The 16,037-nt window shown below is 36.0% G+C and overlaps 1 pseudogene; it reads left to right on the forward strand.

Annotated features, from left to right (window-relative positions):
* The first annotated feature begins 3,933 nt into the window (after positions 1 to 3,933).
* The window catches only part of LOC149140282 (potassium transporter 26-like), a 249,361-nt pseudogene continuing 237,257 nt past the window's right edge, over positions 3,934 to 16,037 (forward strand).

Raw genomic sequence — 16,037 nt, forward strand, 5'->3', positions numbered from 1 at the left:
AAAATACTTTATTACTTTGAAGAAACAAGAAATTATCTATATAGATTATGGATTGTTTTGACTGAGGTATTTTATATTTAAAATATATATATCCTTTAAAGATTAAAAATTAGTTTGCGAAGAGGAACGGATAATTATGTAAAAAATATACAGTGATGAACAATCTTCGTACTTGGTTTAAAAAAAAAGATGTTTTAAAAGTGTAAATGTTGTTATCAATTAAATAGGAAAATTTGCACCTTAAACTCATACTCGATTAAATATATTAAAATTACATTTAATTATGTCTTTTCATCTGCAATAGAAAAAGACAAGATGGATGATGAAATTTCCAAGGATAGTTAATAATCCATTCATCGATTAAATATATTAAAACTACATTTAATTATGTCTTTTCATCTGCGATAGAAACAAGATGAGATGGATGATGAAATTTCCAAGGATAGTTAATAATCCTTTCATCGAGAAGAGAAACAAGATAAGATGGATGATGAACTTTCCAAGGATAGTTAATAATAAATGAGTGTATGTAGTCAATATACTTTGGGAAATTTAAGATGGGTGCTTATTATACCATGCTATAAGGTATTACATATTGGATATTTTTGAATGGTATTGTTTTGTTCAATTTATTAAAACTACAGTTAATTATATTTCTTTTCATCTGCGATAGAAACCAGCTAAGATGGATGATCAAATTAAGTTTCCAAGGATAGTTAATACTCCTTTCATCGGGAAGAGGAAAAAAATTTGTTGAATGATAGAACTTTCCAAGGATACTTAATAAATGAGTGTATGTAGTCAATATACTTGGGAAATTTAGGATGGGTGCTTATTATACCATGCTAGAAGGTATTACACATTGGATATTTTTTAATGGTATTGTTTTGTTTTTACCAATTTTTTTTAATAGATAGAATATTTTTTTAACAATTTTTTTATAGTGTAATATTATAAATTTAATTTTATTATTTAAATTTATTTATTTACAATATGATTGTCTGAAATATTGATTAAGATAGTATTTTACTATTGAATGCTCTATTCATAACATGTAATATAGTATTTTACTATTGAATGCTCTATTCATAACATGTACAGCCACAATGTTTTTTGTGTCATAATTATATATTATCACAATTGGCAAGCCTTTTAGAGCTGGTTTCAAATAAATTAATTATGGAAGATTGGACCTTTGTAAATAAAAAAGGATTTGTTTATAATGTGATTTTTTGGAGTTTGGAAAAAATTTGAGGTAAAATCTTGATTTGTATTATTTAAAATAATTTTTTAATTGTATATATAGATTCAACAACATTAAAAACCACTAGGACACTTCTATTGTGCACGATATATCCATCAATCTTGTGATTTCAATGAACTAGCCTGATTTTAGAGAAAGTAAACCGAAAAAATATACCAGAAATCCAACAAAAAAGCTTCCAAAAAGTCACACTAAAGACAACTCCAATAAAAAATGATGATTAGATAAATGGATAAGCAAGAAAATATTTCTCCACCACTAACAAATGGATAAAATCAAATCCGTAGCACTGACATTGTGTCGACCCTCTCAGCGTCCAATAGCCAACACTAGCACTACCTCAAGCCCCTCCACCTCTAAATTAAAATAGTTTCTAAAATAATTTTTAAAAAGAGTAGGAAGGTTGAGGAATTGCTCAGATAATTAAAAGTGGTCTCGATTTGGAAAAAAAATAAAAAATAAAAAATTGTAAACTTAGTGTTTGAATATGTTTTTAATACTCGAAATAGATTCAATATTTTAAATATATTTTTAATAGTGGAAATAGATTAATATTCTCAAAAAATTTAAAATTATGAAATTTTACAACTTATATTATTAAATATAACCAAAATTTCCATAAATTTGGAGACAAAAAAGCTACGGCGTTTCTAAAATGCTTTATGCGCACTGCAAAGACGTGTAATGGCCTCGATTATTGAAAAACCCATGATCGAATCAGACTCCAACCGTTGTGTTAAAGAGAAAAGGTGTAGTCTATAACGCGACTTTTTGAAAGCTTTTCTGGCGGGTTTTTCCGGTCGAAATCCGGCAGGAATTTATTGGAATCGAAGTTTGATAGCTAGTTTCTGCACAATGAAAGCATCCCAGGGGTTTTCGAGGGTGCTGAATCCAAATATGCAGTTAAAAAACCATTTTAACTGCAAGAAATCAAGATTTAACCTCAATTTCTTCCGCCGGATTCCGTCACCGGAATCTCCAAAAAGTCGCATTATAGACAACTCCAAGAGAAAAGCGGCTTGTTCTCTTATTTAACTACAAAACCCTCCTTCCAAGAGTCATTTGGAAATCAATGAAACAACAGCTACCTGTTCTTAACTACTGAGTAAAGAAATGACATTTATGATGCAACAGTGACAATGGAATCATTGTTGTTTGCAAAAGAAATGCCATTTGTATAACTGCTAAGTTAGCATTGCAGTCGGGGGAAGCGCCACCAAACAACCACTGCCAGTCGACCACTGTATCTCAGAGAATTTAATTGTTGGGTCATTTAGATGCCAGTTATATGTAGAAGTTTGGAGCGGGTCCGAGGTAATTTTCCTAATTTTCGTTGTGTAGAGAAGTTTGAAGAGGGTACGACGGAATTAAATGAACTGTAGGACAAATGAACTGTAGGAGGCAGGGGTTAAATTTGACGGGTGACCCTACCCGTCAAAGAATTTTTTTATGACGTTTTTATTTTTAAACTGCCCATCATATGACTTTTAAAATTTATTTGTACAAGTTTTATCTAATTTCAAATTGTACTCATAATTGTTTAAATTTTTAATTTTTTGTTCTACAATTGGGCTCAAGTCTCATTGCTACACTTTATTTTGAGACCTGCTGATCATGAATCCCTGCCAACTGTATGCGGCTTTTTCACAGAGGATGACAACTTCTGATCACAAAACTTCAAAGCCAAAATACGCGTTAATCCACAGTTGCTCTGGTGGGGTTACTGGTTCTCGGTATGGCATCACTTTGGACATACGGCAAGGAATGGAGAAATTAAAGCAACGTATAGTGACAGAATAAAAGTAAATCATCACCGACAGCATTCCATATTTTTATTATGTTTGCATATATGCATTTCCATTCTCATATATTTTTATTATGTTTGCATGTATGGATTTCCATTCTAATAAAATATATACCGCAAAATCTGCCAGAAAGGAAAAGTTTAAAATTGTTTTGAATATTAGTCTCTAAGAAATCGGTCATGGTCCTCCAATAACCAACACAGCGTGCGAATTTGAACTATTTTAGGCATCATATTTGGTATATGATAACCGGCGTGCACATTCAAACAAACTTCACCGAGCATTTTTATAAAGTAGTAATTTATTTAGTGTATATACTTCCCCTTTTTTGGGTGAAGAGTCCAACTTATAAATATTCAACCCAACTTTTCTCTAAAATTTTTAATCGTGTTCTGATTATAATAGAAATAATTCTGATAAGGTAGAAAGGGCGATGTCATAGATTGGGAGGACCATAAAAGTGCTGGTGAGATGATCTAAAAGAACTCTATAAAGTAAAAAAAACTCAAGATATGGACTCAAAGCAGATCACTCAACATTAGATTGAATTAAATCATAGAAAACTTTATTGGAGTACTTCAATTGAAATAAGGACAAATAAATCTCACAAAGAAAAGGACAACAATTCGATTGCAGTTAAAAGATTCTGAATCATAAAATATGTTCACAATATGCACACTCATTGTAGTAGATTCTTCCTTTCCTAATTTGATAGATAGAGTGAACCATTTTACAAATCACAATAACTGGAATCTTGAATAGCATTTACAATCTTAAATTGCTTCGTTGGACTATAATATATACTATTATTTCCATAAATTTCCTGATAGGTTGGCCGGAGTAAATAGCTATCGTGAAGCTTTGGCTGTTAAAGTGCTTGTTAGCAATTATCAAATATAAAAAGCAGTAATATCCTGATCCTCTGTATTTCATGTGCAGGAGTTGTCGGGTTTGATGGTTCTGCGTCTTGCATTTCAGAGCCTTGGGGTTGTCTATGGAGACTTAGGCACATCTCCTCTGTATGTTTTTAATAGCACATTTCCTGATGGTGTCCGCGATCGTGAAGTGTTGATGGGGGCTCTTTCGTTAATCATATATACTTTGACACTAATTCCTCTTCTGAAATATGTCTTTGTTGTCATGAGGGCCAATGACAACGGAGAAGGTAACATGACACTATGGCTTTGCATAGGAGACTGCATATGATAAAATCAAAATGCCCTGCATATTCCTGGCCCTTGCGAATTTTGTAACTATCCATTAGGCTTACATTCTAAGTATCATTGGGTGATTCTATTCAAACCCAATAGACAATTCCAAAGTTTAGGCTAGAACTTTCTGTTAATTGTTTTGAAAAATTCACTCGGCCATTCTGTTTATAAGGCTATCTAATTTCTTTTCCTGTCACCTGCTTTTTAGTATGCATATAAATGCAATTTTAACAAGGGCTCTTAAGATATCACGTTTCTGTGATGTAGGTGGAACATTTGCTCTGTATTCATTACTCTGTCGGCATGTTAAAGTGAGCACTATTCCGAATCAACACCGCACAGATGAAGAACTCACAACTTATAGCAGGCGAAAGATTGAAGATAAGTCATTTGCTGCAAGAACAAAGAAATGGCTGGAAGCAAAAGTTGACCGTCAAAATGCACTTTTACTTCTTGTACTTGTTGGCACTTGGATGGTCATCGGTGATGGAATTTTTACTCCTGCTATCTCAGCCTAGAGCCTAGAGGAGAGATTTTAGTGAAGGCAGGGGTTCTCTATGCATCAGGAGGTGGCAGAATACTTCAAGATACAGGAAAGCTTTTTGTAAGTAATGTGTATATTAGTAGCATAGATTCATCTAAACCAATGTGTATATTAGTTGCATAGATTTATCTAAAACTAGATGACCCAGAGAGAATGCAATTTCTAGTAATGTGTGTATATGAGTTACATGGATTTATCTAAATCTAGATTAACTAGAGAGGATGCAATTTATAGACTACTTTTCATGTTCATTTAGTGTTACATTTAAGGTTTCAGTGACAATATTGCCATTGTACTAAAATATCAGGAAACCTCTAAAAAGAAATGAAAAACATCACCTTGTAGCTCGGCCGGATCGTAAGCAGAGTCTGTGGTTCAATGGGAGAAATTGCCGATGAATGGGCAGATTCTCGCTCGCGCTAGCCACGATTCTCGCTCAAACAGCAGCCAAATACGCCAAACAGCAGCTCCAACGGATTCAAGCGGAGAAGGGGAGACTCGGAGAGCTTTTACGAAGATAAAGCTGGAAATATTTCAGTGGTCCGGGCGTATGATGGCCTATGGGGAGCGTTTGAGTACCTCTCAGGCATGCACACAGTACAGACAAACTGTTCCTTGTCTTAGATAGACCATATCTGATTGTGTGATTTCACTCGAGCCGGAGCGCAGCGCGGTGGACACCATCAACCAAATTTAATAATGCCATTAACAGCTCTCAGTGGATTGTAAATGCAACAGGCTCAGAATTTATTTCAATTCGTGAAAGTTGGTGGACCGTGGACGCGTCACGCCAACTTACAACATACAGCCACAGACTAGTACTACAGACTACAGTCACTTCATTCGTATAGGCTATTACCGACGGTCCGATCCCGATTCCCGACTTGCAAGCTGGAACTTGTATGTTAAATATATATATAATATATATATATCAAAAAATTATTAAAAAAAAACTTAAAACTTTTCATTTACAAACCTGCCCGTCAAATTGACGGTTTTAAAAATTAATAGCAAGTTACGGTTGACGTGGATATTTGAAATGTGAACGTATTTTACGTGTAAAATAGCTAAAAACGGGCAGACGGGCGTCAAATTTAACCCCTGGTAGGAGGAGGGTGAACCAGAACAGGGTCCCTAGATCGACTCCCGCGTATTTTGAAATACATGATTAATATAAGAGGAATGTGAACAGGGTCCCGAGATCGACTCGCGCATCTTTTGAAATACGCGGGATAATTAATGAATGCACACATTATTTGCCCCACGTCGTGCCACTACCACCAAAAACTAGGAGCTTCAGGCATTCAACTTCGATGACTTCGTCGAGGCCGATAACATGTTAATTCTAAGTAATCCAATGCTCTATATGTTTTGTACGTATATCACTTGTTCAGTTCAGAAACCAATGCATAAGCGCAAGTTCATTAGGTGGGGCTAATGAATTGCACATCGACGGAGCATGACATCTAGAATGACTACAACCTTCAAGAAGCGTGCACAATTTTCTTTTAACATATTATATGGAGGCGGGGGTTTATTATACGAGATTTTCACTTTAAATTCAGAGTCTACACACCAAGGAATAGGGGTAGAGATGGAAGTACTTAATTCAGGAAGGGTTTTTCTTACGCCAAGTTAGTTGAGGTATGGAATGCTAAATATGAGACTATCCCTTGGGTTTAACGAGGGTATGACTATTTCAATGGTTTGACCTGAGCTTAGTAGGTGGTTTTGAGAATGTATACGTAATTATTTTAAAATATATACGTATCTTATTTAGTTAAAGAAATTCTTAGATGTTCCATTTATACCAATTCCATATCATGTTTGAATCACTCTCACGTGGATCCCAGAATAGGAAAGTTTTTAGTCTTGCTTTTTTGGAGATATCAAATACCTATTACCCTTTTAAGCTATTAATGTTTTTTAAGAATCATGAAATATAAAGTTATAGAAATATATCATAAATAATAATTGCTTTTAAAGGGATAAGATGTAAGGAATTTCTTACCAAGTGGTCTGCAAGATTTACAACATAGTGAAATATCGGCAAGAATCCTGCAACACATTTTTCTTGCATTGTTTCCATTGTACCAAGGACATGGTACTCCCCCTCATAGCGAAATCAGCCTGGTCTTGGATCCCTATTGTGCCAAACCCTACTAGTATACACAACTAAGCTAGTTAGTAGCTTTGTTAGGATATACTAAGCCATGGTTAGTCACCTTTCAAATTGTCTCGCAATTAGAAAATCGTAAGGTTGTAGATAATTCCGCAACATTAAGAGAAAGAACAAAAATGTGATTTTTCAATGGGGCTACTCGCCTGCTTGGATTCAACTTTTATTTACAACGAGATGTCATTTCTCATGCTTTATTTGGATTACAAACCAATAAAGTGAAACTAGAGTTGAAACACCTCATCAAGGTCCCGAAATACTAGGGGTCATTGCCCTGCATGATTTTCAAAGATAATAAGGGGAGTAAATAATGAATAATGTTAGAGCAACAATGATAGGGTGAGGCACAAAAGTACCCAATGTGGAAACCCTTAACTCACATAGTTCATTTGTTACTTAAATTAATCAACATTGTTGCCTTACTATTAAGAGCATAACTTTTCATTTGAAAGTATGTATGAATTTTGGGCAAAAATCATATTTTCTTTTTGATCCTTTAGTTTGGATTCTGGCAACACCCATATTTGATTTTTGATCCTTTAGCTTGTGTGCTCTTCATGTTGATTTCTTTTTGTTACACCAAGAAAATTGATGGATGGAATGCTAAATATGATATTGTCCCTTGGGTATAATGAGGGTATGATTTTCCCAATGGCTTAACGTGAGCTTTGCAGGGAGTTTTGACAATGTATGTGTAATTTTCGCAAAAAATATAGGCATCATATTCAAATAAATAATTTTTTTGTCAGTTCCATTCATACAAACTACATATCATGTTTGATTGAAGGGTTCACTTTGATGTGGATTCTAGAATAGGAAGACTTTTACTATTGTCTTGTGTAGAACGCAAATATCTACTACCTTTTTGTAATTGTCATTGTTCTTTAAGAATGACGAATATATAAAGCTATGCACATAGTCAATTTTCTCTCAGGTTTATAGCTTATCATTCAATTTTCCCAACCAACAATGTCTATGAGAAGTGATCACTAATGTGAGAACTTCCCAAATTTGATTTCTCAAATATTCTAATAGAAATTTGGGATTTTATCGTGAAATAAGTTCCAAAACCCTTTCATTGTAGTTATTATACAATGATCCAAGCTTTGAACTCCCTTTTTACGGTACCATTTTATCTTTCTCATATAGATAACGAGTGTTTCACGAGTCTGAAATATAACTTGCATAGAGGTAGTTATTTCTTTTACACCATTTTAGTTCTATTTTTTCTTGTAATCATGTGCATGGTCGAGAGATTCCTAAAATGTAGAAAAAAATTCTAGAAAATGTTCCCACAGATCAATAATGCATGTCAAGTGAAAATATATCTGAAATAGTGTTTCATGCATATCAAGTTAGGGAACAACTACACAACAATTCATATCAAATTAAGATTGATTACCCTATAGACAACTTTTGTGATGACTTTTGAATATTTTTGGGTGTAATTGTCTTGTTTGCAACACATAAGATAAAGTTATGGTCGGTCTTCATAATTATATTTTTGTCTTTGTAATGTAAAAATAATTTGTATGACATGTTATTAAGGTCATTTTGATTATCTGGTCCTTGAAATATTTGTTGTAAGACATGTTCTTTATGTTTCATTTAAAAGATAAATTTTAGAAATTTAAAATTTGAATTTTTGGCTCCAAGTTAGTCATGTCGTCCGAGTGACGAGACACACCAATTCGTGAAGGAAGAACATGTATATATGTGCATTAAACATCCTTCACAAGAACTCCAGTAGACCTCATTTCAACATGAAAAGTTTTAGGCATCCAAGCACAAGAGCACAGGACAAAGATGGATGAAAAGAAGAATGACGAATATCTCTCTCTTTATGTGCTCACACTTTTCTCTCTACAAATCATTCACAAACATGACATTTTCTAGGCAGTTTTTTCTGGACAGGCTGAAATTTTGGGCATATTTGTGTGAGGCCCCCAAGATCTAAAAATTTGAAATTCCATAAGAAAATGAGAACACATAGTAAAGAAAACCACAAAGAAACTTTTCATTATTATTAGTAAACATATAATAACTGTAAAAGCTACATTGTGGTGGACAACTTGTCCTTTAACAAAATGTGACTTGTTACTTATAGTCTTTTTTAGTTATAATACCAAAGGTAAATTCCATGGGTGGGTAGATACCATGGGTGATTGAATACCATGGGCGGATCTCACTTACAATACCATGGGTGAATGAATACCATGGGTGGATGCCACTTATAGTACCATGGGTAAATTGCATCGATGGATAAACACCATGTGTGGATGAATACCATGGGTGGATACCACTTACAATACCATGTGTAGATTTCATGAGTGGATAAATACCATGGGTCAATCAATACCGCGGGTGAATGTGGCTCTCCATTTAGATCATTCCTCCCTCCTTAAGAAGAAATGGTCCCCATTGCATGAAGTTTCTTCCTTTGTTGAATATGAAGAACCATTGAAGAGAAGGGTTTTGTGTGGTTAACCCATAACCGTGATGAATAAAGATCTGAGGATAGAGATACCCTGTAATTATTATGACCAACTATGATATTGACAGTGCGCGGCTAAGCAAATGGACTTCGATGAAGTGTGGGTTTGTGGATGACCCATAACCATGAAAAACAAAGATCTGAGGATAGAGATACCTTGTAATGCTTGTGACCAAATATGATACTAACATTGTTTAACCTAGAAAATGGACTTCAATGACAAGTATTTTGTGCAGTTGACCCTTAACCATGATTTCGACTATTGATGAAGTAGCACATTCCTACATCCTTGGGGTGGGAGGGAATGTCTCAAAATGAACCCAAGACGAATGCTTCTATGGTGAAACTAATGAATGTGAAATAGGTTCCTACTAAAGGTGGATGGGTGGCATATCTATAAATACCTGCTAAATATGGTGGAGGTGCTCTTCCCAAATTTGGCTAAAGATCAAAATGCCATCCAAATACACCATCATGAATGAGTTAGTGAAGGGTCGAAAGATGTCATCCATCAACCTCATGAATATTGTGGGGGCATTCGTCAATCTGAAAGGCATGAACAGCCATTTGAAAGGGCCCTCCTTGGATTTGAAGGTAGTCTTCCACCCATCAGAGGGTTCGAGAGTTTCCACCACGTACCAATTGAACCCTATGATGTGTGGAAGACTGCCTTCAAATTCAAGGAGGGAATTTTCAAATGGTTTTTCATGCCTTCCAGGTTGACAAATTCTCCCACAACCTTCATGAGGCTGATGGACGACATATTACAACCCTTCACTAGCTCATTCCTGGTAGTGTATCTAGATGACACTTTGATCTTCAACCAGAGTTAGTAAGAGCACCTCCTCCATATTCGATAGGTCCCCCAAACACTACGGAAACACAAACTGTGTGCCAATTTGGAGAAATGCACTTTTGGTATGACCTAGGTTCAATATCTGGGGTACATCATTGATGAGCGAGGTGTGCATGTGGACCCAACCAAGATACAAGTCATTTAGGATTGGCAAACCACAACCACTCTAATAGATATTTACAACTTTATCGGTCTTGCCAACTTCTACCGCAGGTTCATGTTGGGGTTCTCTCATATCACTCGGCCTCTAAGCCAAGTCACCAAAGGAGGAGCGAAAGAAAAGTTCTTTTTTTCTAAATCCCAATAGAAGGAATTTTTCAAGTTGAAGCATCACCTCTGATCTGAACCAGTGCTCACAATACTAGACCTACAACAATTATTTGAGATCAAGACAGATGCCTACAACTATGCTATTGGTGCAATTCTTACTCAGCAGGGGCATCCCATGACATATCATAATGAAACACTTTCAAATACAGTCCAAAAGTATCCCAGCTATGAAAAATAGATGTATTCCATTATACAAGCCTGCCAATAATGAAAGCATTAAATTCAGGGAAAGGAAACGGTCATCCACACAGACCATCGATCGCTACACTTCATACAGAGACATAGGAAGTTGCAAAACAATCACCGTCACAAATGGTCCACATGCCTACAATAGTTCCATTTCAACATTAAGTACAAGGATGACAACATCAACAATGTTGTTGGCTACCTTAGCCGATTATCATTCATGGCGATGACCACAGTGCTCGACTCTTGTGGGCACAAGAAGAAGAAGATACAATTTGAATCTCTAAATCTGAAGCAATGGAAAGGCGCCCCCAAACCGCAGAATAAAAGACAAATCTAAGGCAGGGCGACCCAGGACAACCCTTTAAAGCCACAATCAAAGAAAAAAACCATGAAGACAAAAAAGGACACAAGTAAATGGTGTGAGTTCCATATGATCCCTACTCACTTGTACTCACAACAAAAATGAGTTCTGAGCCAAGCAGTCACTGGTGATAGAGCTAAATTATTTCAAATCAGATGTGTATTATAAGTATGAGTCAAAAACCGACAAGGGTAATGACAAAGGGAAGCAGATTATCGATGTGGAGCCTAGTGCCACTGTTGCCACCACCAAGATCTAGAAGGATAAGCCTGATGATCCAAAGGAGTGGGAGCGAATCTTCCACTCACAGATATGGGTGAAGGGTTCTCTGCTACATTTCATTGTTGGCAACAAGAGCCAAAAGAACCTCATTTCAGCAAAGGTTGTGAAGTGGTTGGGTCTACCCACCACACCATGCTTGTAACCATACACCATCGGGTGGCTTGACCAAGGGAGAGATCTCTATGTCAGCCAATAGTGTCGCTTTCCCTACAACATTAAGCCCTTCACCAATGAGATATTGTGTTATGTTTCTATTGGAATTATGTCACAAGTTTGGCAATATGACATAGGTGTTGTCCTTGATTGGCACTATGACACAAGTGTTGTCCTTGATGGCAACTCACTCAAATGACAGATCATAGTCCAGGCTCTCAGAATGAAGGAAAAAGAGATATACACAGGTTCCTCTTAACCAAGTAGCATATACACACACAATCACCAATCAAAAGGCACATATGCATATGCACGCACTTTCATGTAAGTAAAAGCGTGTACATGTGGGAAAACTTGTTTTTAGTCCATGGTATTTAGTCCTTGGTATTTGGATCTATGGTTTTGGACCATGGTATCTCGTCCGAAGTGTTGAACCCAGGTATTGGGTCCCAAGTATTAGTTCTAAGTGGTTTTGGACCATGGTATTAAGTAAGGCCTAAGACTTTAAACGGGGAATGAGATCATTAGGCAAAGGTACTCAAGGATTAAATATCCTATGAAGAGCAAGATCCAGAATACTGGTCATTGGGTTATGGTGCATAGCTGGATCTGAATCAAGGAGGAACTTGAGTGCAAGGAGAAGGATAAGTTCTATTGATGGGTCAAGATCTCAAGGCTTGAAGAGAAGTATCTTTGTGTGATTTTGATCTGTTATATTTGGTGCATGACTTGATCTATAAATCTGATGATCTAGATATAATTGATGTCTGAATATTTGATAAGGGTAAATTATCTTTTATAGATCTGTACGCAGGCTCCGCATAGAAAACACGTGTACGCACGCTAGTTTGGTATATCAAAACTGTGTATACGCAGGTTTGCCTTAATATAGCAACGTATGCATGCAGGTTACACATATTGAAGTAGCGTACGTCTCATAAAATATGTTTTAGCTACTTTTGTTTATTGCTGCAGTGGTTTGGATTCAGGATTGGTTTCTGGTTACTATTACTGTATTCTGGTTACAGCATTCACAGAAGTGATTGTTTGATTCAGTTTTGGTTGGTGCAAAGGAGATTGGTTGATGCAGATGTATTTGATGTTTGATTAATGTTACTGATGGATCCAGTCTGAAAATTTATGAAACATGGTCCCTGGAAGAAAAGGGAAGGTTGTAGCCTTTTGTAGGTCAGCACCTACGTACTAGTACATCAGCTAGTACAAGAGAAAATGGGGTTGTAGCTCCCCTCCAGGAGAAGCTGGAAAATGAGAGAAGGTTGTAGCTTTCTACAGGTAGAAGCCTGTGTACTGGTATAAGGCTGCACCAATATAGAAATATTGTAAAAATAAGTTTCTTATTAAAAGAATATAGAGACAAATTGCAGCAGGTGGTTTTCACCCACATTGGGTTTCCACCTTATATCTTGTGTTCATGTGTGTGATTACCTGTATTGTTTACTGCACTTGATTACTGTTTTATGGTTCTGATACACAGATTAAGATCAGATAACTAAATTAGAAGTCTACAAGATATACGCAGTTTTCTCAAAGCATAGTTGCGTATATATGTAGGTTTAATTAACAGAAGTAGCGTATAACAATTTGTTTATGGAAATGAAAGATTGTTAAATTGATAATACTGATTCACCCCCCCCACCCCCCTCTCAGTGTTATTTCCAACAATTGGTATCAGAGCAGGTCCTTTAGAAGAAGCTTGATCACTTGAAGGAAGATCTATCATCATGAGCAACTATGAAAAGGAGGCATCCATCAGGCCACCAATCTTTGATGGAAGCAACTTCATTTATTGGAAGGTAAGAACCATAACCTATCTTCAATCTCTTGGTATAGAAGTTTGGGATATCGTGGAAGAAGGATACACATTTCCATCAACAACTCCTACAGATACAACTGGTAAAAAGTAGTATAAAACAAATGCAAAGGCTGTCAATAGTCTCAATCAGAATTCGTCAAGGTTATGTAGCTCAAAACCACCAAAGAAATATGGGACAAGATCATTCTAATTTATGAAGGAGACTATCAGGTAAAACGTGCAAAACTACAATCTCTCAGAATTCAATATGAAACTCTCAGAATGCAAAATGATGAAAGTGTGGCTAATTATTTCCTACGTATAGATGAGATTCTTAATCGCATGAAAAACTTGGGTGAAGAGATAAAAGATGTTACTTTATTTGAAAAATTTCTAAGATCTTTCTCTTCTAAGTTTGAATCAAAAGTTTCTGCCATGGAGAAAAATCAGAATCTTCAGAGTATTACCATGTCACAGCTGCACAAAATTCTAACTGCTTTCAAAATGAGAAAAGCAGGTCCATCAGACATGAGAGAAGCCACATTCAAAGCTTCAGGGAAAGGAGAATACAATGAGTCAGGACATATGTCAGAAGGAGAAGAAGAATCAAACTTTGTCAAGAACCTTCAACGGGGTTCTGGAAAATTCAGAGGTAAGCTACCTTTCGAATGCTTTGCTTGTGGAAGAGTCGGTCACTATGCAGCCAAATGTCCTCATAAAGATAAGCTTGATAAAGGTAAGGAACTAGTTAAATGGAACAGAAAACAGAACGTAAGTAAGAAGAGTTATTATACACATGAAGACAATGATGGACTTTCAAATAGTGATGAAGATGGACATGGTAATGATTATAGACTTTTAATGGCTTTTGAAGATGATGATTTCTTGGATGCTATAGATGAAGATGATCTCTATGAAGAAATTTCCAAACTTAAAATCTGTTTAGAAGAAAAGAGTGTGATCATAGATACTCTGAAAGGGAAAAACACAATGAAAAGTTAGAATGTGAAATTGTGGGACTTAGAAAAGATATTGAGAAGACAAAAGCTCTTAATCTTAGATTTGCTAAAGGATCTGAAACTTTAGATGAGATTATCAAAGTGCAGCGTTCTCCTCTAATCAAGACAGGTCTTGGATATACTGAAGAAGCATCTGAAGCATAGAAGCCATCCACCTCCAAAAGTTATCTTGATGTAGCAAGGAGAAGTCAACAGGTTGACAATCGTCAAGAAAGGCATAAAGCAAATCACCAGGTAAATCAGGGTCAATCTACTTCAAGGATGAACAGAGATCACTAAGTAAATTGGGGTCAATCTACTTCAAGGATGAACAGAAGCTACAACCAATCGCAGGTAAATCATTCTCAATTTGCCTCAAGAATGAATGTCAATGGAAACTAAAATCCCCTGGTCGGTAGATTTGATAATTGCAGGAATTTATTTAATGGCCAATGTTTTCCATGTCATAACTTTGGACACAAAGCTGCTCAATGTGTTGCCTACAAGAACATCATGACTCGAGAAGCATGAAATCAAAGGATTATGACTGGGATCATGAAGAGGACCTACAATAACTTTTCTACTCTTGAAAATGAAATAGAATGCTCTATTTGTAACAACTTCGGTCATGAAGATTCTCAATGCAGGAGTAAGTTTTGGGAAACATCTCAGAAGGAGCAAGCTTCATTCGGTCCCAAAACATGGAGAAAGAAATAACCACAACCAGAAAGATGTGGTATAGCCTTATATGCGGAAGGACAGGAAAATTAGTGGTACATCGACAGTGGATGCTCGAAACATATGACAGGTGATAAAGAAAAACTTCAATCATATAGTGCGTTAGAAAAGGAAAGGAAGGCCTCATTTGGAAATGACAACCCTGCACTCATAAAAGGTAAAGGTTCTGTTCTTCTGAAAGAAAAAGTCAAAGCTGGAAATGTTATGTAGCTTAAAGCATAATCTATTGAGTGTTAGCCAAATGTGTGATCAAGGAAATGAGGTAATATTTCGATCAAATGGATGTATTGTTCGTGAGCTTGATACAGGAGAAACAACGATCAAAGGCATAAGAACTCCAAATAATTTATACATACTCAAGGGAGGACAACAAAAATGCTATCTAAGCAAGAATGATGAATGCTTGCTATGGCACAGAAGATTGGGGCATCTATGCTTCCCTCAGATAAGGAAAGCATGCAAATATCAGGCTATTCACGATCTTCCTAACATCAAAATTCCAGATAATACAATATGCAAATCATGTCAGTTTGGTAAGCAAACCAAAACACATTTTCCTGAGAAGGAAAGATCAGCTAGTAAGCCACTTCAACTTTTCCATACTGATTTATGTGGTCCATCAAGGAAAAAGTCACCTCGTGGAGAAGAATACTTTATATTGTTCATTGATGACTTTTCCAGGATGTGTTGGATAGGACTTCTGAAGCATAAATATGAAGCTTTCGAAAAGTTGAAAGCTTTCAAAGCCTTGGTTGAAAATGAATCAGATCGCAGAATCAAATGCCTCAGGTCTGATCGAGGAGGCGAATTTACCTTGGAT

Source organism: Pinus tabuliformis, chromosome X, assembly GCF_031772625.1.
Source record: "Pinus tabuliformis cultivar Carrire ecotype Pingquan chromosome X, CPIR1, whole genome shotgun sequence".
Lineage (NCBI taxonomy): Eukaryota > Viridiplantae > Streptophyta > Pinopsida > Pinales > Pinaceae > Pinus > Pinus tabuliformis.